Source organism: Rhinatrema bivittatum, chromosome 18 (genome assembly GCF_901001135.1).
Source record: "Rhinatrema bivittatum chromosome 18, aRhiBiv1.1, whole genome shotgun sequence".
Lineage (NCBI taxonomy): Eukaryota > Metazoa > Chordata > Amphibia > Gymnophiona > Rhinatrematidae > Rhinatrema > Rhinatrema bivittatum.
Genome location: NC_042632.1, coordinates 53838652 through 53862368, shown reverse-complemented (window position 1 = coordinate 53862368; position 23717 = coordinate 53838652). Strand labels below are relative to the sequence as shown.

At 44.3% G+C, this 23717-nt stretch overlaps 1 protein-coding gene across 1 annotated transcript in view; it reads left to right on the top strand.

The window, feature by feature from the left end:
• SFXN1 (sideroflexin 1) overlaps positions 1-23717 on the top strand; it is a 267010-nt gene that overhangs the window by 210336 nt on the left and 32957 nt on the right. The window contains exon 2 of the mRNA XM_029583524.1: positions 19055-19093. The gene's annotated coding sequence lies outside the window, so the exon portion shown is untranslated. The remainder of the gene's footprint in view (positions 1-19054; positions 19094-23717) is intronic.

Below are 23717 nucleotides of genomic sequence, written 5' to 3'. Positions count from 1 at the left end.
AATGAACCAGGCATGGCTATGAGTTATGGGCAAGTGCCTTGAGTCACCCACAACGTAGATTATTGAAGATAAAAGTAGCCTGGGCCAGCCTGTGTAAGGCGTGCTCTTTCTCTCCTAAGCATGCAGTAAAGAAGAGACAAGTGCACAATAAACCTGGAGTAACTATAGCCTCCGCTGTGATCAGATAAGATGTGAGTCCAGTTCAGTTTACAATATCTTTTGAAATTTTGAGTAAAATAATGTTCAGTGTGCAGTTATAAAAGTAGGGGGTTGCAGAAGAGGGTAGTACATAATTACAGCTTCATGCCAAGAATGCTTCTATCTAAAGCCCATCGAGGTCACATGACAGCAGATTAAGACTGGCATATTTGTACTGATGCTGTCTTCTGCCTTCATGCCTTTATTATAATAGAAGTCTCAAGTGGCCGATAATAAGTAGTCTGTGCTGTAAATAATCTCTCCCAGGCTGGGAGTTTCACTCCTGGGTTAGTTTTGTGGCGGTGAATAGTGCAGTAAATAAGAATGCCTGGGATATTGGGTTCTCTGTTCCACTTCTAACCTCTGATATTTTTCATTCAATTAATGTCACAACATTCAGTCTTTGCAGACCCTTCTTCCTCTTATACTCCACATTGCTGCAGGAGAATTTAAAAACCACTGTCCTCCATTCCAAGGAGAGGGCTTCCTAGGCCTATGACTCAAAGGCTTAAAGGCAGACAGTTTCATCACACACTGCAGAAGGTTTTTGGTTTGGTTTTTTTCAAGGATCACCTTCTGATTATAGCTGTGACGACAAATCCAACACGCCTCATGATTCAGCATTTTCCCTGTAGTTGGTCAGTACCTCATTTATCACTGTGGCATTAAATTATCATTTTCACCATTGCCAAACATAGTAATGCTGGGCCCTGTTCATCATTTTTGCCATAAGCAGTGAGTATAATGCCACATCAACGTTGTGTTCGCTTTCACCGCAGCCTGGCATTGCAATGCTGTATTACGTCATTGTACTGCTGAGTCAGGATGCTGGCAAGGCGATACTGGAAGGAATGAGGATTGTTACCATCTCTGGTCTTTCCTCTCCCATGCATTTTATTTTGAAAATAACAAAAAAAAAAAAAAGGTTTGCTTCAACAAAACTGCCATGCATAAGGAAGCGGCACATCTCTTATGTACACTGTTTGTTCAATTCCATGGGAGTGGAGTCTAATGATGTATTTTGTTGCTACTTAGCAAGGCAAAAAAATGCTTTCCCAACTACCAAACTGAGAAAAACCTTTACTGACATGACAAAGTGTGGAGGTTCATTTTTGGTTTGTTTTGCATTTTGTTTCATTTGATTTTAGCATCTGCTAAATAGTTTTGGTGCACTATAGCAATTCAACGCATTCTGAAATGGTTTTAGTGCAAGCTAAAACTATTTAGCACACACTGAACTGCAGCCTGTGCTGGGCTTACACTTAATCCCTTACCTCTGCAATGAGTGCCAAGGGAATTCTCTGCAACGAGCAGGAGTGGTTGGACACCAAAGGCTTAAATCCACTTCCGGAAAATAAAAAGTGCCCTACTTCAAAGAACAAAGTCCTCTTATCTCCCAGCACATTTCTGACAAGAGGTCCATATTGAGTAAGTTGGAGAGCTGGAAAGTCATCCAGAACAAAATTGGCTATGATTTCCGATGAATATAGCAGGCATAGGTCATAGTTACCTGGATAACATTAGGACAGCCTTCCAGCACAATCAGATGCCTTCATCTGGACAGTGCTACATATCCCTGCAATCTTCCTAAATTTAAGCCCCGCCTCGGAATTCCTCCAACACCAACTCTTTATTTTATCTGAGTAAGTTTTACTCGGTTAGAACTTATCCACGCAGAACAATGGGGAAATTGAAGATTTGAGGTTTGCCAAGCCGGAAAAAATGCTTTGAATGTGAATCTAAGTTAATTGGAGAATGACAAGTATAAATAATACAGACATGAGAGAACAGGAAATGAGGCGACTCAGTTCTAAATTGTTCCAACAGGGGCTCCTAAGACATCGTTCATTTGTTATGACAGAAAGATTTGCAATAAATGGTCAGTGCAGGGTGAATAATAAGTGGTTCAGCAGAAAATAAAAGTTGCAGGAGCTGAAGCAGCTCATTCTAGGACTCATCCAATCAGCCATTCCCTCTAAACAGAATTCACTGAACAGGAAGTTTAAAGTTACTCAAACCTATCAAACCTCCTACAGAAAGAAATCTTTCTCAAAATAGAGTTAGACCAAAAAAAATGTCAGTGGGCAACAAAAAAATTAAAACCACAAGGTAAAGCCAAGGCAGCGTCACATGTTGGCAATTCATGCTTGAAGGGGACTTGGATGGAATGAGGGCTAGAAGTCTTCAGGCCCCATTCAAATGATGTAAGGAGAAAATGCAAAGAAGGTGTTGGCATATTTTGTTTGAATGAGAAGTCTCCTAGCTAAAGAAAGAGAGAGCTGCAATTCTGATCCTCTTGGTTCATATAAATGCCAGGGAGACTTTTTTTTTTTTTTTTTTTTTTTAATGAACCGAAAATACCTGAGAATTTTCAGGTATTTTCAGCCAAGGCCCTCTTAATTTTGTTTTATTTGCAAAGAACCAAAAATGGCCTTTTTGGATTGGATATGCCATTAATTTAAAACAAATGCACATCCCTAGTGCTTTCCCTGGGATTTACTCCTCACTAAGCATCCTGTGCTTATCCCAGACTTTCTTGAATTCTTGTAGTGTTTCTGCCTCTACCACCTTCAACAGGATACTATTCCCTTTTCTGTGGAGAAATATTCCCTTATGCTATTCATTAGTCCTCCCTTTATCCCAACCCCCACTGGAGTGATTTTCAGGATATCTGATTAGAAAAATTGATTATTCTTACTGCTGTTAAAACCACATAAGGCTACACATCCACAGCTGGATTTTCCTTATTGCCCTAGTGCTTAGCATTTCCATTAGAACTTTTAATTCTTACTGTGCTTGCAACCAGCCAGACATACCCAGCTGCTGGTTAGTTCCATCATCAAGAATGTTATCAATAAAAAAAAAGGAAACTGGGTCCGAATGAAGAAAACAGGAAACAGCATAAGCTCTGGCAAGTTAGATGAAAAGCAGAATTTGAAGGCAAAGACAGAATTTAAAAATAAGCTTGCTGTGGAGGCAAAAACTCATAATAAAATCTTTTTCAGCTACATTTGAAAGAAAAAGCCTGCAAGGGAGTTATTTGGACCATTAGGAGGTAAAAGGGGTGCTAAAGGAGGAGAGAGATTAAAAGAATTCTTTGCTTCAGTCCTTATCCATGCCAGAAGTGATATTTAAAGTTGATGATTCAGATGAACTGAAACAAATCTCAATGAAACTAAAGAGTAGCAAATCACCTGGACCAGATGGTATACATCCCAGAGTGCTGAAAGAATGAAAAATGAAATTGTGGACCCATTGTTAGTAATCTGTAAGCTATCATTAAAATCAGCTATGGTACCTGAAGATTGGAGGGTGGCCAATGTAACACCAGTTTTTAAAAAGGGTTCCAGGGTTGATCTGGGAAACCACAGACCAGTGAGCCTGACATCAGTACTAGGAAAAATGTTGAAACTATTATAAAGAACAAAATTACTGAACATATATATAGGAATAGTTTAATAGGACAAAGGCAACATTGATTTAGCCAAGGGAAGTCTTGCCTCACCAATCTGCTACATTTTTTTAAAAGGCATGAATAAACATGTGGCTAAAGGTGAGCCAGTTGATATAGTGTATCTGGATTTCCAGAAAGTGTTTAACAAAGTACCTCATGAAAGACTCTTGAAGAAATTAAAAGTCATGGAGGCAATGTTCTATTGTGCATTGAGAACTGGTAAAAAAAAAAAAAAAAAAAGAGAGAGAGAGATTGTAAGGCTAAATGATCAATTTTCTCAATGGAGAAAAATGAACAGTGGAGTGCCCCAGGGATCTGCATTGGAACCTCTGCTTTTTAACATATTTATAAATGACCTACAGATAGGAACAATGAGTGAGGTGATTACATTTTGCTGATGATACAAAATTATTCAGTTAAATCACAAAAGAATTGTAATAAATTGCAAGAGGACTTTGTGAGATTGGGAGATTGGGCATCCAAATGGCAGATGACTTTTAATGTGGGCAAGTAGAAAGTGATGCAATTAGGGAAGAGCAACCCAAATTATAGCTACACAATGCAAGGTTTTACATTGGGAGTCACCACCCAGGAAAAGGATCTAGGCATCATCATGGATAATATGTTGAAAGAGTGCAGCAGTAGCCAAGAAAGCCAATAGAATGCTGGGGATTATTAGGAAAGGAATAGAGAATAAAACAGAGAATATCATAATGCCTCTGAATCGCTCTATGGTGCAACTACACCTCGATTATTGTGCGCAGCTCTGATCACTGCATTTCAAAAAAGATATAGCATAGTTAGAAAAGGGAAAGAGAAGGGAAAGAAAAATGATAAAATGGATGGAACAATTCCCCTATAAGGAAAGGCCAAAGAGGTTAGGACTCTTCAGCTTGGAGAAGAGACGGCTGAGGGGAGATATGATAGAGGTCTATAAAATAATGGGTGAACAAGTAAACGCAAATCGGTTGTTTACTTTTCAAAAAGTTCATAGAACATTCAATGAAGTTAGTAGATGAAACATTTAAGACAAATAATAGAACATTTTTTTAAATAATTAAACTCTAGAATTTGTTGCCAGAAGATGTGGTGAAAGCTGTTCAGTGTAGCAAAGTTTAAAAATGGTTTGTCAAGTTCCTGGAAGAAAAGTGCATGACCATTGTTAAGGTGGACTTAGAAGGATCCTGCCAAGTACTTGTGACCTGGATTGGCCACTGTTGGAGACAGGATATTGGGCTTGATGGACCTTTGGTCTGACCCAGTATGGCAAGTCTTATGTTCTTAATAGGCATCCAATGCATATTGCCACATTTATTTATTTATTTATTTATTGTTTTTATATACCGACATTCGATCGAGATATCACATCGGTTTGCATGTAACTAAAACAAATAAGGCATGACTTGCTTATTTTACATTATAACATGGTAACTGTTTGTAACATGGTAACAGGAGGGATGGAACAAGAGATTATGCATGGTATTTGAAGAGAACGAACAATATGAACCACCATATTCCATGGTGGTTCCTTTCTATTTTTGTTGATTATTTTTGTTATAATTGTTGTCCTGGTCTAAATTTGGAGACTCTAAGTATTCCTTTGTTATACTTCACCCGCACCATTTTTCTTTCGGGGTGGATGGTTCTGCAGCTTATCATCTTTAGAGGAGTTATGGTCCCTGCTGAGTGGGGAGGAAGTTCCTTGGAGAAGTTCTAAGAGGGGAATCTAAAAGACAAGGACCAGTCCTGGGTTCTGGGGATGTCCCTTAAGGCCTGTTGGATTCCAGCAGGGCCTCTCTTTCTATGGACACTGAGGTGCTAAGGCAACGGTCCTTAGACACAGAAGCCAAGTTGCTAATTAAGAGCCCTAGGGAGAATTATGAAAATTAGGAATAATGCTATGCAGATGAACTCGGGGCTAACGGTGAGTAATATCTTGTTTATTATTGGGTCAAGCAGGAGGTTTTGTTTGATTTGTTCTGCTTACCAGAGCTTCTAGAACTGTAATGGTGTGGCTAGTATAAAAAACGTTTGCATCTGCTTGCATTTTTGCAGTTTGGATCTTGTGACTCCGATATTGTTTGGTGTTTTACTGCTGGTACTCCCAGAAGATTAAATATACAAGTTGGAACCTTAAACAATTGTGTGAGACTTCCTTTGTGAATCCCAGGGTTAGGGGTTTGAGAAAGAAGAGGCGTTGTGAGGAAGGTCCAGAAAGGAGCATTGAAGTTTCAAATGGGGAGACAGCGAGATGATCATAGAGTGGGAAAGTGTATTTTTTGCATCCTTTCCTGTCCTGGAAGAAAGTCTCATTCCCTCTGAGCCTGGTCCGATCCAACATTTTTTGAACCCACAGATCTGGTGCCAGGATCAAAGCCTCCAGCATCAGAACTCGTTCACCTAGCAGGGGTTAATTAATAGCAGAGTGCCTGCTTCATATTCCCTGCAAGCTGCATCTTCAAATCAGCGGGTTAGGTTAACGAGAGCAAAAGAACCAAGGAAAGCATAAGTTTGTCTTAAGCAATGTCAGGAAGCAAAAATGCTGAATATTCAGCCAGGCAGAAAAGAATAATTAAATAGCTCCTTTTCCCAAATAGTGCCATCATGTTATGATTAATCGAACTAATGCTACCAATTACACATGGCATCAAAAGTTTAAACAAAAACTGGGTACATCCCATGCAAGCAACAACTCCCACTTTGAATTGGAAATGTTTCTAGATGCTGTCAGCTTGGAAACTATTTACTGTATTCATTTTTTGTGTGTGAGGGATTGCAAATTCCATAGTATATGAAGGATCTCCGAAAATACAGCAATGTTACTAAGAGCATAAAAACACAAGTTCTTTCATTTTTGGCACAGAGATTTAAACTTGCCTGGGTATCCAAATATTATTCTACAACAGGTGTCATTGAATCAATTGTATTAAACTGCCTATAGTCCAACCAGTGCCAAGCTTCAGCCCCACAGCCAGTGAGCTTCCACTGTCCATGACAAAATGGTGTTCTGAGTTCTTCAGAAGCCTCCAATTAAATTAGCAGGAAACTGCCTAACGAGCAACTGCTGATGAAACATGGGGGATCTGGTCTGATGGGGCTGCTCCTTTCCCTGGTTCATGTCTGGCACACCCCTGAGTTATTTCATAGCCTGTGGAAAGAAGAGCAGGTTCCTTCTGGGCCTGAAGGAAAGGCTGAAAATTCAGGAATTAGTGCATAAGGAGATCAGGTCTGACAAGCTTCCAGGAGCCTGTCAAAAACTTCAAGGCGAGAATTCTCGCTCAAAAAAAAAAAAAAAAGCATTCTGCTTTTTTTTTTAAGTAGTTGGAGGCCTCGAGCACTTTCCAGCTTCTGAGAATGAAGCCCTGCCATCTGTAAAAGAGATGACAATGACCATGGGTAGCAGCGTCATTATAATCCTCTTACTGAAACGGAGCACCCCCCACTGCAGGTAGCTGGAGAGGGGCAGCAAGGGATTCCAGGACTTGGGATTCGACTGATGACAGAGTGATGGTGCACAAGTCAGGGAGATGTGGGAGCAGAGACCGTGCTGGAGGGAGGGAGGGGGGAAATGGTGGGGGTCACCCTTCTGAGGTGGGGAAACTGGGGGTGGTGGTGGTGGAGAAAGAGGGGCCGATGCAATATCAAGCACGTAAATACGTGAATCCAAACTGGGAGCTCGTTTTTTCAACGCGTGCTATTCACATCACCTGGGCGCGCAATTCAGTAATCAAATGTGGATGTGCTAGGAATAAACTGTGCATCCCTAGCGTGTCCTTGGCATCGGGCTCCCAGGAGATGTGGCTGTGTGCAGGACGCTGAATACAAACACTCAACACGGCAGCTAATTTACCAGCACAGTGTACATGGCCTGGAGCGTGCATATTGTGTACCCAGAAATGTTTTATTTCTGTCAAGCCTTTTTATTTTTTTCATGATGCTGCTTTCTGTGGTTCCTCCTACTTCTTATCGCGATGATACTAAGTAGGAGGAGCCACGGAAAAGCAGTATTTTTGGTTTATTAGTTGAGCCATGTCGGCTGGCAAGACTTTACAGCGGCTTCGGGACAGGTGTTAAATTTGACGGGTTAAAAAGTGCGCGTTGGGTGCGCAGCGATTTTTTTTGCATTGGGGGTAATAGCCAATAGCCTCGTCTGCATGACATTTACAGGTGATGAGCACTATTTGCTACGTATTTGTTTGGACGTGCGTTTTTGATGTGCCGATCCCCTACAGTGCGTACAAAATGCGTGTTCAGCTGCTCGTTACCCTGTGCCCTACGCTGGGCGCGCTTTGTTGCATCAGCCCCAGGGAGTGTGGATTAGCAAGAAAGGGGTGGCACAGAGAAAGCTAATATGCATTATTCCTTCCCCCACCCCCCACCAACTCCTGCCCCTCCTCCCAGCCAATCAACAGCAATCGCAGGGTGACCACAACTCAAATGTTCCCAGATGAGAAGATAGGGGTGAAATACTGATGTGCACCAAACAGCAGCAGGATCTTCGGGTGATCCTATCTGATATCAAGGTTGTAAAACTTCTGCCTGATGAATGCTAGGATGCATAGGGAGAGGTAGAAGCAATCGCCTAGGGAGATCTCATCTGGAGAACTGCGTCTAGTTGTGCAGGCCACATCTTCAAAAAGGGCAGAGTGAAAGCTTCCAGTGTGGCACAAGACCTGTACAGAAGGCCTGTGAGGTGAGACCTAAACATGTCTCTCTGAATACCCTGAGGATGGCGGGAAGGAATATGCTAGAGTTATTCAAAGGTGCAATTAATGCACAAGACGGAAACCTTTTCTAGTGACAAGAAGTTATGATAAGAGGCTCAACGTGGAGAAAACTCAGGAGTTCCATAAAGACATATCCTATCCGGTGGATGCTGGGAACAGAATTTCTGAAAGCTTGGGATAAGTACACAGGGGCTTCGCTACAGGGAAACGCCAATAAAGCCAAAGATGTAGTACAGTCTGTGAGGAAGCACAGGAAGGTAAATTTGACAGACGAGATGGCCTGAGGGACTTTGCCGTCCCATCATATTCTGTATCTCTCTTTTTCCCAGCCTGGCAGCCCCTTAATCCCAGCAGCCTATTTTACAGCAGCAGCAGCCATAATGCAGTCCTGCAGTGCCACTCACTGGACAAGCGGGATTGTGTGCTCCATGGGAAAATCTGCTGCGTTCGGGCTTTTTTTTTTTTGACCCAGCAGGCTCATTTTGCTCCTTTGGATTTCCGGATCATTCAGAACCAGGGCTGGGATCCCGGCCTTGTGAGCCTTTATTCACAACTACTCAGAGATTTATTTCTCCCTCTTTTATATTAAGGATTTGCATTTGTTTTCTTTTATTCATTTTGATTTAGTGCGCACTAAAAAAAAAAAAAAAAACAAACAAACATGGAAACCCCCCCCCCCCTAAAAACAAAGCAAAAAAAATCAAAACTTTTTTTTGGCTACAACTTCCTATTTCACATCCCCTCCAGTCGTCATGGAGGCAGAGCCAGGGGCCATGTGCTCGGGGTCCTTCCAATACTCTGCAACCGTGGGCCCTAAATCCGGCCACTGGGCAGCACCACCGCATGATGACTAGCACTCCCTCCCCCATCCCCACCCCATGGGGCTGTGAGCATCGCTTCCGCAGCGTCTCCAGCCCTGGCCAGGGCAGGGAATGGAGGACCTTCGACAGTAATCAAGTGCAGGTCCTGCCAGGCCGGCCCAAGTTTAATCTCCTTTTTCTCTGAATTTTCTGGCTTCTTCGAAGACAGAAATATTAGAATCGACGTTTTGCTAAGCTCCTGCCTCTCAAGGCCAGTGCCACCAGTATTAATGTTTTATAATCTGGGTTCTATAAATGTTCTTACAAAAAGGAAATCAACGTGGATGCATCCAAATGATTCTCAGTTCCCCTGAGATGTTTATAACGTGCACAGAACAAACGATTCATTTGGTTTTCCTTGGGTTACTTTCTCCAGAAGGCTTTGCTATGCGCAGAGCATGAGAGTAATGAACCTCATTCTTACGCCAGGATACACAGGGTGTGATCTCAAGCTCTTACATTTACTGCTCGTGTTGTTCTTAATACTTTTTCCTATGGAGATGCCAAAACTAAAAGGTGAAAACCAAGTAGCTCAGGTCTTCTCCCAGGTTTACACCACATTTATTCATTTAATGCTCGTTCCAGTAAATCTTCCTGTCTCCCAGCATCCTGTAAATATAAGTTCTTCCCTCCCTCAGCCTTGCAGTCGCATCCGAAGATGGGCCCTACTGGGTCGTACGAAGTTCGACATCTTTGGATGATTTCGGTCGATTAAACGGTGTCACAACCTGCTAAGATTTCAGTAACACTGTCAGAGAAACATCACTTTTTCTTTTTTTTTTTTTTGCATTGGTGAATCATTTGGCCTGGATACTCCTGGACATTTCTATGCACCAGGAAATATAAACAAGAGATAGCAAAAAAAAAAAAAGAAAAAATTGCCACAGAGCTGCATCTACAAAAAGAATTTGGAGCCAATTGCACAGGTCGGAGGAATATTTTTCTTAGAATGAGTCCTGGATGACGTTGAACTGAAGTTCTTGTCAGACTGAGAAGGTGGAATGAAGAGAGGGATCTCTGCCAGAGCTCTGGACGGGATATGATGAATGCACTCATTAAGAGCTCAGCAAATAGGATTTTGTCAAAATGCTCAACAGAAGCACAGAGACATTTATCAAATCAAGAGACAAGGCAGCAGGTCCCAGTAATACCCACCAGCCCCTCTTTATCACCAAAAAATAAACTGAAACCTTTAGAGCCAGCTAAAGCCGTGAGCCCTGCAGGAAGCTTTAATTATCATAGCACTCCTCTTATGGCAGTCAGCTTGCTCTGGATGGATGATCTATTCTTTATAACTAGGAAGGCCAAGTGGTTTATTGAAGGACTGACTGCTGGACATGATGGGGCAATTTTCACACTGCCCGCATTGGCAGGTACTGCCCCCTTTTCAAAGAGGAAATACGTGAGTGCACCTCGAAAACTGACATGGGCACAAAGCATGCATGCACTCCCTTCCCCCTGCTCATTCAGGCTGATGCAACACCGCGCGAGGCGGCCAGCGTGACGGCTCAACACGCGATGTGGCACCATACTAAGTAGGAGGGACCACCAAAATCGGAATCATTAAAAAAAAACAAAAAAAAACTGAGAAAAATAAATTCTGGGCACCCAATGTACATCACCCACAGTACAGACGATCCAGGCCGTGTATACTGTGGTTGTATATTCTGCCGGTAGCTCACATTGAGCGTCCGTTTCCCTAACCCACCGAACAGCCACCTTTCCTGGGTGCTTGATGCCAAGGAGGCACTCAGGACACACAATCCCCCCTAGCGCCTCCTTTTTTACCATGGCAGCTAATTTTAATATAAAATCAGGCACCTTGGAGAGGTGGATCGGTGCACATTAGGAGAGTGGACGCTCAGTCATGAGCACCTGTTTTATGAGCGCCAACATTGCATCGGCCTTGATTGCACGGCTGGAATTTTGCTTGGAAAATATTCATGTGGATTTGAAAATGCCATCTCCCGACTCAAAGTTAAACACACCCCAGGGATGCCTCTTCTCAGTGTGGCTAAAGGGTTTGCTCATAGTGGAATAAGGATTAAACTTGTTGCGGGAGCACAGTTTTCTGCTGCTTGACTGATATGGGCGAAACACTTTCTACCCATGTGATTCACTTGGAAATCACCCTCTTCTTATAAAGTATCTGCATGGTACTCAACCTGCCCACCGTGCACCCGTGCCACACACCACGTGAACTACCAGGTTCCAGCTTTGTCTGTGAACCTCATTTCCCAGATATTGACAAGCGATATGTAAAACAAGCAGATGTGTGAACATCTCATGAGGTCTGGCTTCCATCTTTAGTACAGGAATTTGCACATGGCTATGGCAGTGTTCGTTAGGTAAATTTCTGTGTAATAAGTGCATCATTAAACATTAGATAGAGACAGGAAACCACATGAGAAATGGAGTCAGCAGGTGACCACAGGCACCAGTCGATGCCAGGGCAGCTTTAAAACTGCTTCATGGCATGATAATGTGCTTTCATCTCCAGAAGTTTCAGGAGATCTGAACTGAGCTGCCACGTTTCCCTACAGGAAATTCTAAGTGTCGGGGGCAATGAGGACGCGTGAAGGGTGAGAGCCGGAGATGGCCGGGCGCTGTGGCAGAAATTTGAATGAAATTGGATGAAGGAGGGGGGTGAGGGGAGGGGGAAGGAGCTGACAGCCATTGACCTTATAAAGTCAGTTTCCCGATAGGAAATGAGGCTAAAAAGATTAAAAGAATGGCTTTAGAAAATGTTTCATCATTTTTTGGGGGGGGGGGGGGGGAGAGTCTCTCTGGCAGTCTCCTCTTGCTTCTCTGGGTTTCTAGCTCAATCAGAACATTCCACTACTGGGCTATGGCGCCGTGGGCCTTCATTTCCAATGGCCTAGGGTTCCCATTTTCTTATAAGACACCCCCCCCCACACACACACACACAAACAAAGCCTGAGTATCTGAGCAACAGTCTTTGGCCAGGGGAAACAGACCGCAGTGCTCTCCAGAGCCTGCTGCACATGCCAGCAGGGGTCACTGCTGAGCGACAGCCGAGACTCCCTCGCCTCCAGAGACTGCACGCTGCAATGGGATTCAGGGTGCACGCATACCCGTTACGAAGGAACCCACAATCCGTGGCCCCTTCCCAAGAGATGATACTGCAATGAGTGCCTTACCAAGGGGAGAAGGATGCAGCTTAACTGGGGGGGGGGGGAAACCCATCAGTACTGAAGGCTGCTGATGCCTCCGCGTAACCTTCCACCCACACCCACAGCAGAAAGTCAGTGGGGTTTGGGGGAGAGGCCTCACTTGTGCTGGGCTCATGATCGGGACCCAGCTCTCCCACACAGCAGGACTCAGCACTGGGAAAATGAGAAGTTTATAGTTATTGCTTACTTCAATGCCTCATTTTATCTCTAAATGTTCAAGAAATGACAAATGTGAGGCTCGTGGGGAAACAGATAAAAGTAGTTGTTCATGGTAAGTGCTAGCTGGAATCCTCCAAAGGAGAAGAAGGCTTTTAATCATTCGCTGTCACAGACGAGAGCAGGCATGCAATCAGGGTTGCTCATCTGAAGTGCCTGAATCGAGACTGTGCCTGGGATGCCCAAGTGTTCAAGATGTTTCACCAAAGGATTAAATCATTGCTACCCACCCAGGTCTCAGCAGCCCTGTATGTGGTCCTTTGGGGCCCTGGCTGAATGAGGCTTGCTCAGAACAAATCGTTTTTAATATGGGACAGAACTCAATGGTCTGGATCCTGGGAATTTTAAGATGCAAAAAAATGTGCTTCCTGCAGGCAGGGCCAGATGCAGGATTTTGGCACCCATAGCTATGAGCAGATAGTGGAGGAGAGGGATGGAGATCAAGGACTGGAAGGGGGCAGAGGCCGGACTGCCAGCGCAACACCCGTATGAGATGGCATGAGTACCCAGCCCTAAAGTGAGAGACAGCAGGCTCCTCTTCAAAATCTGCCACCCTAGGCAGTTGCTTACATTACTTTACTTATTCCTAGGTCTGACTTAAGAACATAAGAACCTAAGAACATGCCATACTGGGTCAGACCAAGGGTGCATCAAGCCCAACATCCTGTTTCCAACAGTGGCCATGGCCAATCCAGGCCATAAGAACCTGGCAAGTACGCAAAAACTAAGTTTATTTCATGTTACCGTTGCTAGTAATAGCAGTAGCTGTTTTCTAAGTCAACTTAATTATAGCAGGTAATGGACTTCTCCTCCAAGAACTTATCCAATCCTTTTTTAAACACAGCTATACTAACTGCACTAACCACATCCTCTGGCAACAAATTCCAGAGTTTAATTGTGCGTTGAGTAAAAAAGAACTTTATCCGATTAGTTTTAAATGTGCCACACGCTAACTTCATGGAATGCCCCCTAGTCCTTCTATTATCCGAAAGAGTAAATAACCAATTCACATCTACCCATTCTAGACCTCTCATGATTTTAAACACCTCTATCATATCCCCCCCTCAGCCGTCTCTTCTCCAATGAGAGGTCACATGCTCAAGGCATATGGCGGCCATATGGGCAATAATTTGGTGCCGGGACTCTGGTCAAACCTGCATGCCCACCTACTGCATACTTTTCTAATGCTTAGGTGACCTGACCTTGGATAAAGGTCAGCCAACAACACAAGCCTTTCCCTCACCCAGTAAGATAATGTCATTGGAGTGTCACGATGTGACCAGGCTTTCAACTGCTCCAGGTCATTCATATTTGTGTGGAAATGTCTCTCTTGTTTTGTTTCTTCAATTTCACTCATACCTTAGTTTCCTCCAGATGAAATTGCTCGACGTTTCTTGTACATCACTAGAGTCGGAAAGATTTGTTAATGCAATGCAGTCAGCAGAATGCGGTCATGGCTCACTGAATTTCTTACCCCATGAGCAATTTACAAGTTTGCCTACTGAATAAAAAGTACATATGCTCCTGCCATGCTCCAGTTTCATCAAGCTTTACATTAAAATAAAATTAAAGAATGAAAAACAAGAAGGCATCTGCATTCCCTTACGTTCCTTTCATACTGGATGACTGGGTTAAGCTCTTTTTGGTTTCTAGAAAGAGATTCCAGGGCATTTTCTTCATGGATGGCGTTCATCAAATTCCACAGCTTTCTGAAATAAAATAAAATTGCACAGCTAGATGAGTTTATTCAGCCTTGGGGTATTAGGTACAACCACACACAGTCTGTACATGAAAGAAAGCACCCCTATTCTATTCTCCTTTTAAATTGCAAGTAAAAAGTAAGGGGGGATAATCCATGGGATTTACGCAGATAAACGTGCTCACCCATGGAAAATCGTCCCCTCCCGCCCCATGGGTAAAAAGCATGCACGAGTTCACAGCGTGCACATTTCTACCCGCTGGAAATCATGGGGAAAGAAATCACGCATGGCGATTGTGCACGTCCAGTGCACATTTGGCTTCGTTTATTTCAGATTTTGCTCCCGCCTTTTCCTTGGGAAGCTGAAGGTGAGTTACATTCAGGTACTGAGGAATTTCCCTGTATTTCGTCTGCATTACCCAGATGTATGCGCCAGTCACATCTTAAAAGGGAAAGTCTAGGAAGTTGCCCACTGGACTGCAGCTTCAGGGGGAGATTTATTATTGAGTGCAGACAGGATAAACTCCTAAAGGGACTTCTCTGGGTAAAGCAGAAATGGCCCTTATGAAAACTGCATTACAAACAAGCGCGTAAAAATTCTGTGCATAAACACGGCATGTGCGCACTTTAACATGCATAGGTAGTAACTTTCAAGGCAGCACGTGGGCACTCATGTGTGCACGTTCGTTGGTCCATGTCCAGGGACATGGTCATTTTATAACATATACGTGAATATGCATGCACATTATAAAATAGCCTGGCTGCGCACACGTGCTCAGGTTTTAAGTGGATATGTGCCTGTGCGCACAAATCCTGCTTCAACTGTGTGAGTGGGGGGGATTTTAAAAGGGATGCGCACTGACACCATTGCCACTAGAACCAGTTCATTCCCAGTTCGCCCAGTTAAGGGAGAGGACTTCCAAACCCCACGAGTTTAATAGCCTCCCTTCTCCCCTGTTAGCCCTGACCTTTAAAACCCCGCTGATCCCCCTAGATTTTTTTGTTTTGCAACTTACACGTCATCCATAGCAGAAGTAGAGTTACGCAGTAGGGGACCCCAGCGTGCGCCAGTGCACAGAAGTATTTAAGGGCAGATTTCAGGTTCAAATCCCGGAATGCCCATGCTTTGCCCCTTTTTGAAAACTTTTAATTTGTGCACGCAGTGGGAAATATGCGCGTATCCAGGCGGCTTTTAAAACCTGCTCAGTGCACGCCAGCCCAACATATTCATGCAATTCCTAATTGATGCACACGTTAGGCTTATAAAATTCCCCTGAATGGAGGGAGGCATTCCAGGAGTGGGAGGGCTGGAACTTGGATACATACGTTCTGGTTTTAAAAAGCGTGCGCATAAACTCGCCTAGCGACATTGCATGCACTAAACAGCAGGTATAGGTTTGTGTACGTAGTTTTGTTGGAATAATTTTCAAAGCAAACTTATGTACATGAGTCCGCTTTGAAAGTTGCTGTAACTTATATGCATTTTTGCCAGCTGACTTATGCATGATGTTACAAAATAGTGTGTATTGTGCAAACTATTGCTACAGTATGTTTCAGGTTTCATGCTGTGTTGTAGCGATACAATGTCCTTACGCTGGCGTTACTGACACTCCCCTGATGAGATTAATCAAATTCCACAGCTATCTGAAATAAAATAAAATTGCACAGTTAGATGGCTTGCTATTTTTCTATTATAAACTAGGTTGTGGCAACCCCCAGCACACAAAGACACTTTCTCCGCCGCTCTTCTCGTAGAAGCATTTTCAACATTTGCATCTCGACTCTTCCTGACTGTGCTGATCTCACACCAGCCCGCCATCTTTGCAGATGCTTGGTGCTCTTCCCTTCCTCCTGGAAGAGGAGACTTGTATGTGAGGGGGTGTTTCTGCGCTGCTAATAGTGATGTGGATGCTTTTTTATATATATATACCTAGCCAAAAAGATTGCCAATCCCTAACCTAGGCAGAGATTTTCATCCAATTGGATTTCTTCCATGATGAGCAGCTTGACACAAGACAAAGAGCTGATTGGCTGAGTTTTGCAACTGTATGGGATATTGTCTGAGGCTCTTCTCTGCTCCATGACAACAAGGTTTTATGCTAGTTCACATATAAATAGTCACCAGAAAATAACTGACTCACCAGTTCATATTCTGTTTCAAGGACTTACAATGCTGGTCCTTGAAGGACAAAAATCCCCCAAGGCTGTTTCTCAAGGTGCCTACATGAATATTAATGAGACATATTTCCATTTGAATACAAATCAAGTTAATATGCAGATATTGATTCCGATCTATTTGTGGTTCTTGAGGACTGGTGTCAGCTGTCCAGGCTGTAACTTAGCAAATCCTAAACTCATCCTGCTAACCTCACAGTGGGTTTCCAGGATATCTCCCTGAATATGCATGAAATAACTATGCATGGATTGTGTCTTCAGTGTATGCAAATATATCTCATGCATATTCTTGGTGGGCACCTTAAAACCTCACTGGCTGTGGGGTCAGGAGCATGGGTTTGGGACCCATCGCTGTAGCGACACTTCTGCACATCTCATGTAATTACTCATCTCATCACCTGGGACTTGCAGGCAGTCACTAATTCTGTGAATTTAAAGGAAATCCCTTCTATGGCCTGGATGTTTAACCCATAGAAATGTAGAAACATAGAAAATGACGGCAGAAAAGGACCAAACAGTCCATCCAGTCTGCCCAGCAAGCTTATGGTAGCATCTGCTGTGCCATACAAGTCACCCCCTTACTTACTTTCCCAAACCGTCAAAGTCAGAGCCCTTGTTGGTTGCTGTCTGAGTCCAATTCCCTATTACCTCTTGCCACTGAGTAATGTTGGAGTTGCATCCAAAGTATCAGGCTTATTGGTTAAGGGTAGTAACCCCCACACCAGCAAGTTACCCCCATGCTTATTTGTTTTCCCAGCCTGTAAAATCCCAATGTCCTTGTTGGTTGCTGTCTGAATCTAATTCCCCTTTTTTTCTCTTTTCCCCCTGCGGTAAAAGTAGACAACAATGATGGAATTGCATCAACAGTATGAAGACTTATTTATTAAGGGTAGTAAACGCCACACCAGCAAGTTACCCCCATGCAGCTCCCAGCTTCTGATGTGCCGAATTTGAAGAGATAATTGGTCAACAGCTGGGAACAGCCAAAGCTGAAAAATGTTACAGTAATGTTTTCTGTAAACTCCTAAACACTGTGTATCCCCTCTAAACACTGGGATAGCCAGCTGCCCCTCTCCAGCTGGAGCAGGGTAGGAAGTTCCCTCTCAGAAATTGCAGATGGCCCAAGGAAGGGGGCGTTGATGTTGTGGCCATCCCTCCTTCAGTCTTAGGCTCAGTGTAATATTCACAGACAGCTAATGCCACTTTAACACTGTTTTGAAAGATTATTCCAGAGCTCTTTTCCAGTTATACCCCATAAAGTTTGGCTTCTTGGAGTGGAAGAGTAGCCTAGTGCTTAAAGCAGTGGTCTGTGCCCCAAGGAAGCGAGGGTTCAAATCTCATGGCTGATCCTGTTGATCATGGGCAAGTCACTTCATTTTGCCCAATCTACAAACTTAAGGCTTGATTTACTAAGCTTTTTTCCCAGAGACACAGAATGGGCAAAATACCTTAGACTGTGATCCCTCTAGGGCACTTTGAAGTGCTGAAAAAAAGCAGAGTATAATAAACGGGAGTTAAGAAGCAGCTTGGCTTGCATATGAAGTAAGAGTTTAGACTCTGTTATAGAGGAACTGAGGACAGGCGGTGAGGACTGTGAACCTTCTCTGCCTGGTGTTATGATTTGCCTTTCATTTTCTGGCCTAGGCTCCTTCGTGATCCTGCTGCTGCCGTCCAGCCCATGCCCATTTTGTCACAGAGACGGCCAGTGGGTGTGGGTGAAAGTGGAGGTGGGGAGAATGACCCCGGGGGGAGCAGCAGCAGCCGCAAATCCAGTGCAGGAGAGGGAGAGATGATCTGTGAGGGTGGTTTGTAGAGGAGTGGGGGTTTGTGGGGTGGAGGCACGAGCGTCTGCCCCTGGATAGGATGGCAGCAAGCAGAATACCGGCAATGTATAGATCCTGCTGGCCATCAGTTTCCCTTGATCAAAATCAACTATACTGGCCAACTATGTTGTTGAGAGCAGAGAAAGATATTTTGAAATTTCGTAAGCTGGATTTGAAGGCGGGCTGATAAGGATGGTAGTAGCAGGTGGAAATGTTGCGCCCTTGTGCGCTGAAAACTTCTGTCACCGAGGTGTTTGCTGTTATGTGAAGCCGTGAAAAATGGCAGCAGGTTATAAGATGTCAGACACTCGAGGTGCACAGATTAATGAGCCGCACTTCCTTCAGCAAAGTGTGCAACCAAACTCTACAGTCACTTAAATAAAGACAGCATGGATTTCAATAAGAATAAACTCTCACTTTTATTCAGAGCGATAACCTTTTTCTATTCAATATTCAGATATGCAATTATATAAACTTCATGTATGTCTAGATTATATATCACATTGTTTTATCTTTTCTTTCTTTAACATGTCACAATAAGATATCTGACATCTAGCAATAGTTCTGGAACTCTTCTCTACAATTCTATCCAATAGGCAATTTAGGCATGCCATTGTTTAAATTACAAACACTGTAACTCTTTGCTACTATTTGCAAAATCTCAGTCCCTTTCACCAAGAATTGATACTGTGTTGCATTCCCTTTTAGTTGTGACTGTGAACATGTACAGTGAAGATTCTCATTAAGGTACGTTATCTTGCACCATTATAGGTGCATTTCTGTAACATTCTTTATAATCCTTTTTTTCCCTGTTCGGATATGCTTTGGTGGTTGCACCCTTACGTCAGATGCCATTGGGACTAATTGTTAGACAGATGTCACGCCTTCTACTTTCAGTATAGCCTCCCCCCCCCTCCCCCCAGAAGCCAGGCATGTGAAACCTACTGTCTTCGAACACTGGAAGGTCCTGCCAAGTCCATGCTGATGTAAACATAATCATTAATGGCTTTTTCTAGGTAATGCAGAGACAAAACATTTCTGGCTATTCTTCTTGTGACTGTTGCCAACAATGTCCTTTGTCACGGAGAACCAAGGTATCACCAGCCCAGAGAATGGCCAAAGATTTAGGAGCTAAAAGGAAACAATTTCCGGTTGTGGATGCAGCTACATTAGTCGGTGACCCCTTCTTCTTGAGTATGACAAGAGACTGTCCAGGGCTCCACTGCAAAATTTAGAACTGGACCGTCAAAGCTTCCCACTCCCATCCCCGTAGAGCCCCACTCCAATCTGGACCTGGAAAAGCAATTAGGAGAAATGCGAAGACGAAATCGGAGGGGACAGGGTGATCAGATAAAAATCGAACCTGTAGCACAGGAAAGGTTTTGCAAAAAGGCAATTCATGCATCAGGTTATTAGTTTTGAAACATGTAAATGTATTTATTTGATTTATATTCTGCTTTTTGGCACTTCAAAGCAGATTATGTTCAGGCACTGCAGGTATTTTCCTGTCCCAGAGGGCTCACAGTCTAAAAGGTGAATTTTAAAAGCCGGGCGCGTGTCAAAATCAGGAGATGTACATGCATGAAGGACATGTGCATCTCCACCTGATTTTAAAAGCCGTCCACATGCACAGATATCTCCCACTAGGTGAATATCTTACTTGGAATGAAAAAGGGGTGTAAAGTGGGCGTGGCATGGGTGTTGCAGGGTGGGGCCAAGAGATGTGTGTGCAAGTCCTACGCACCTGGGCGTGTGCCCGGGTCCAGTGCCGCGTAAGTTTACTTCTGCTACGGGGAGGTGTAAATTTAAAAAATAAAAAAAAATCATCCCCGAGGGGTTTAAGGGGTCTGGAAAGAGTTCCGGCTAATGAACCAGGGAGTGTTTCAAGGACCTAGTTCTAGACTGGGCGAACTGGTGAAACTGGTCCTGGCGTGGACGCCCACCTATTATAAAATGCCCCGGCTCGTGTGGCTCCTACCCAGAAGTGAGCAGCTGTGTGCGTGCATTATTTATTTATTTTATTTATTTATTTGTTTATTTATTTATAGTCTCTTTTATACCGATATCCGTTCGCACATCGTATCGGTTTACAGAAAACAAGAACTTTTGGGCGGTGCCCTTACAAATAACCGATAAAAATGTTATAAAACGGCTGCGTCCCTGGGCGCGCGCTGACGTTCGTGCCTCAGTGGGCACCCGCGCGTGCCCCTTTGAAAGTTACCGTCTGAGCTTGTACCTGACGCAACAGAGGGGGAGGTGAAGTGGCTTGGCCAAGGACATAAGGCCTGGAGCGGCAGTGGGATTTTGAACCCTGGTTTCCCTGCCTCGTGCTGCTCTAACCACTGGGCTACTTTATTTGGGAATTTTTTAAATTGTACTTAGCTTATGTGTGCGGTAACTGAAAGACAGCCCTGCTCGCCCCATCAGAAATGATTCCTCCACCCAAAGCTGCAGCCTGAAATCTGTTTTTCTTACACTGTTCCAAGTTGGTGGTATAAGCAGGGTTTTTTGTTTTTTTTTTCCAGCATTGGCACCTTTTTCCTGCACCTTTCTTGTCCAGAAAGCACTGGGAATAAGAGACTGCACACTGTGTGGTTATTTGGAAATCTTTTTATTCACTGCTGTCTGATGTTCATTAATATATTGTTTGCTCTTGTGCCTGCTTCCCTTACACGCTGACTAGTTTCATGTTTTGCTGTAACCTGCAATGAATGATCACGGGAGGACAGAGTAAACAGTAAAGTAAATAAAAATACATAACTGCCAGTGAGTGAAGTCGAACGTGTGGAATCAACCCCAGCCAGACAGGCGGCACCTATGTCAGGCTGGGCCTTAAATGCCAAAGTTGAAGCTTTAAATTTATTATTCTGAGCAACTGCTTAGCGGTTTCTCCGTGTCAGAGCCGTCAGAGTCTCTGAACTGTGCCTGGACAAGCAGCCTAGCTGCAGTGTTTGAATTAGCTGTAAACATCCTGAAAACCCAAGTGAAGGACCTGACAGTAATCAACGAGTGACAACGCAATGGCATGCAATATTTGCACAAAAAAAAGACAAATAAGTCTGTATAAAATGTATTAATGCTATTTTTGTTAAGTATTTACCGTGTTGGGGTGGAGGAAGGGGTGAGAAGCAGTCACTAGTTGTGATTTCTAGCGTGTGTTGTGTTGTAGCATTTACACTTGCAGTGCCTCAGGTGGCCCTGGCGAGAGCAGGTCTGTCTCTCTTTCAGCCTGCCTGTCTCTTAAAGGTGCTGCAGTAGTAGCTTCGGGACCAGTGATGCCAGACATATAAGTATCGTCTCTGTATAATAATTGAACCCATCACACAACGGATGATCAATAAATCCAAAGCAAGACATGAGGAGCAGCCTCTGGATCAGAGCAGCTGATGCTCCTGGGCAAATCACTTCCCCCTCCATTGTCTCAGATACTCATTTAGGGGTAGATATGCGCGCAACCCCCGAAAACCTACCCCTGCCTCCCCCTGCGCGCGCCGAGTGCAAGCCCCGGGACGCGCATAAGTCCTGGGGCTTGAAAAAATGGGTGTTCCGGGGGCAGGGTCGTGGGCAGGGCACCGGCCCGGGGGCGGGACTGAGGCCTCCGGAACAGCCACCGGGCCAGGGGGTGGAGATCCGGAGGCAGGCGTAACTTCTTCAATAAAGGTCAGGGGGGGTTTGGTTAGGGTTGAGGGGCGGGTTAGAGAGGGGAAGGGAGGGGAAGGTGCGGGGGAGGGGGGCGGAAGGAAAGTTCCCTCCGAGGGAACGGAGGCAGGCTGCTCCGCTCGGCGAGCGCAGGTTACACAATTGTGCACCCCCCTGCGCACGCTGACCCTGGATTTTATAACATGCGCGCAGCAGAGCGCGCATGTTATAAAATCTACGCCTGCGCGCATGTTATAAAATCGGGCGTAGATTTGTTCGCGCCAGGTTGCGCGAACAAATCTGTTCCACCTATTCCCTTCCTTGATTTCTTATGCATTCTTTTCCCCGCAAAACGCTCCCCCAGCTTGCTCTGTTTACCTGTCACCCTAATCTTTATATAAAACTGGATATTATTCCTGTTACACGGGTTTTGATATAACAGTTTTACCTTTGGGCATTTCGTTTGCATGTTAACTGATAAAATGTTCTATATCCCCATTCTTTGTTATATGTAAAGCCTGTTTGCTGCATTTCGTTCTCATGTAAACCGATGAGATGTTCCCAACGATTGTCGGTATATAAAAGTCTTAAATAAATAAAAATAAATCTCCGCCCGCGCGCATGTTATAAAATCTGGCCCTAAGGTTGTAAGCTCTCTGGGGAAAGGAACTACCTATTTGCCTGAATGTAATTTGCCTTGAGCTCTTCACTCCTTAAACAACCAGAAATTACATCTTACGCAGCACTTTCCTTCCTTCAATACTAGTGGCTACAATGTATCCTCTGTTTAATGAGTCTCTTTTAGCTGCTCAGTCTCTGCCCAGGCCTATCCAGGCCCTCTCTTTCTTCCCGTCCTTTAGTAAAACAGCTCCTCACTCTCGGGCCGATACAGTAAAAGTCGCGGGAGTGCGGGCGATTTAGTATCGGCCCGCATGCAAATGAGGGCCTGCAGTAAAAAGAGGCGCTAGGGACACCAGCTGCGTCCCTAGCGCCTCTTTTTTGACAGGAGCGGCGGCTGTCAGCGGGTTTGATGGCCGACGCTCAATTTTGCCGGCGTCGGTTCTCAAACCCGCTGACAGCCGTGGGTTCGGAAACCGGACGCCGGCAAAATTGAGCGTCCGGTTTTCAACCCGCGAGCAATGGGCCGATTTAAAATTTTTTTTTTAATTATTTTTAACTTTTTGGACCTCCGACTTAATATCGCCATGATATTAAGTCGGAGGGTGCACAGAAAAGCAGTTTTTACTGCTTTTTTGTGCACTTTCCCAGTGCCGGCGGAAATTAACGGCTACCTTTGGGTAGGCGCTAATTTCTTAGAGTAAAATATGTGGCTTGGCTGCACATTTTACTTACTGAATTGTGCGGGAATAACTAATAGGGACATCAACACGCATTTGCATGTTGTGGGTGCTATTAGTTTCGGGGGCGTTGGCCATGCGTTTTCGACATGCTATTACCCCTTACTGAATAAGGGGTAAAGCTAGTGCATCGAAAACGCGCGTCCAAACGCGGGTTAACAGTGCGCTCCACTTTACCATCAATCATTTTAGTAGCATAAAATGCTATAAGTGGCAGTGAGCGGGAGAGCCATCCTGAAGGTGAGGGAGTAGGGGATTGCCCTGGGTTCTGTTTGTTGCTGCCAGTGGCAAACCCCTCCCCCCCCCCCCTGGTTTATCATCTCAGGGGGGGCCCCACTCAGGGCCAGATCTGGCACTTGCAGGCAATGCCCCAT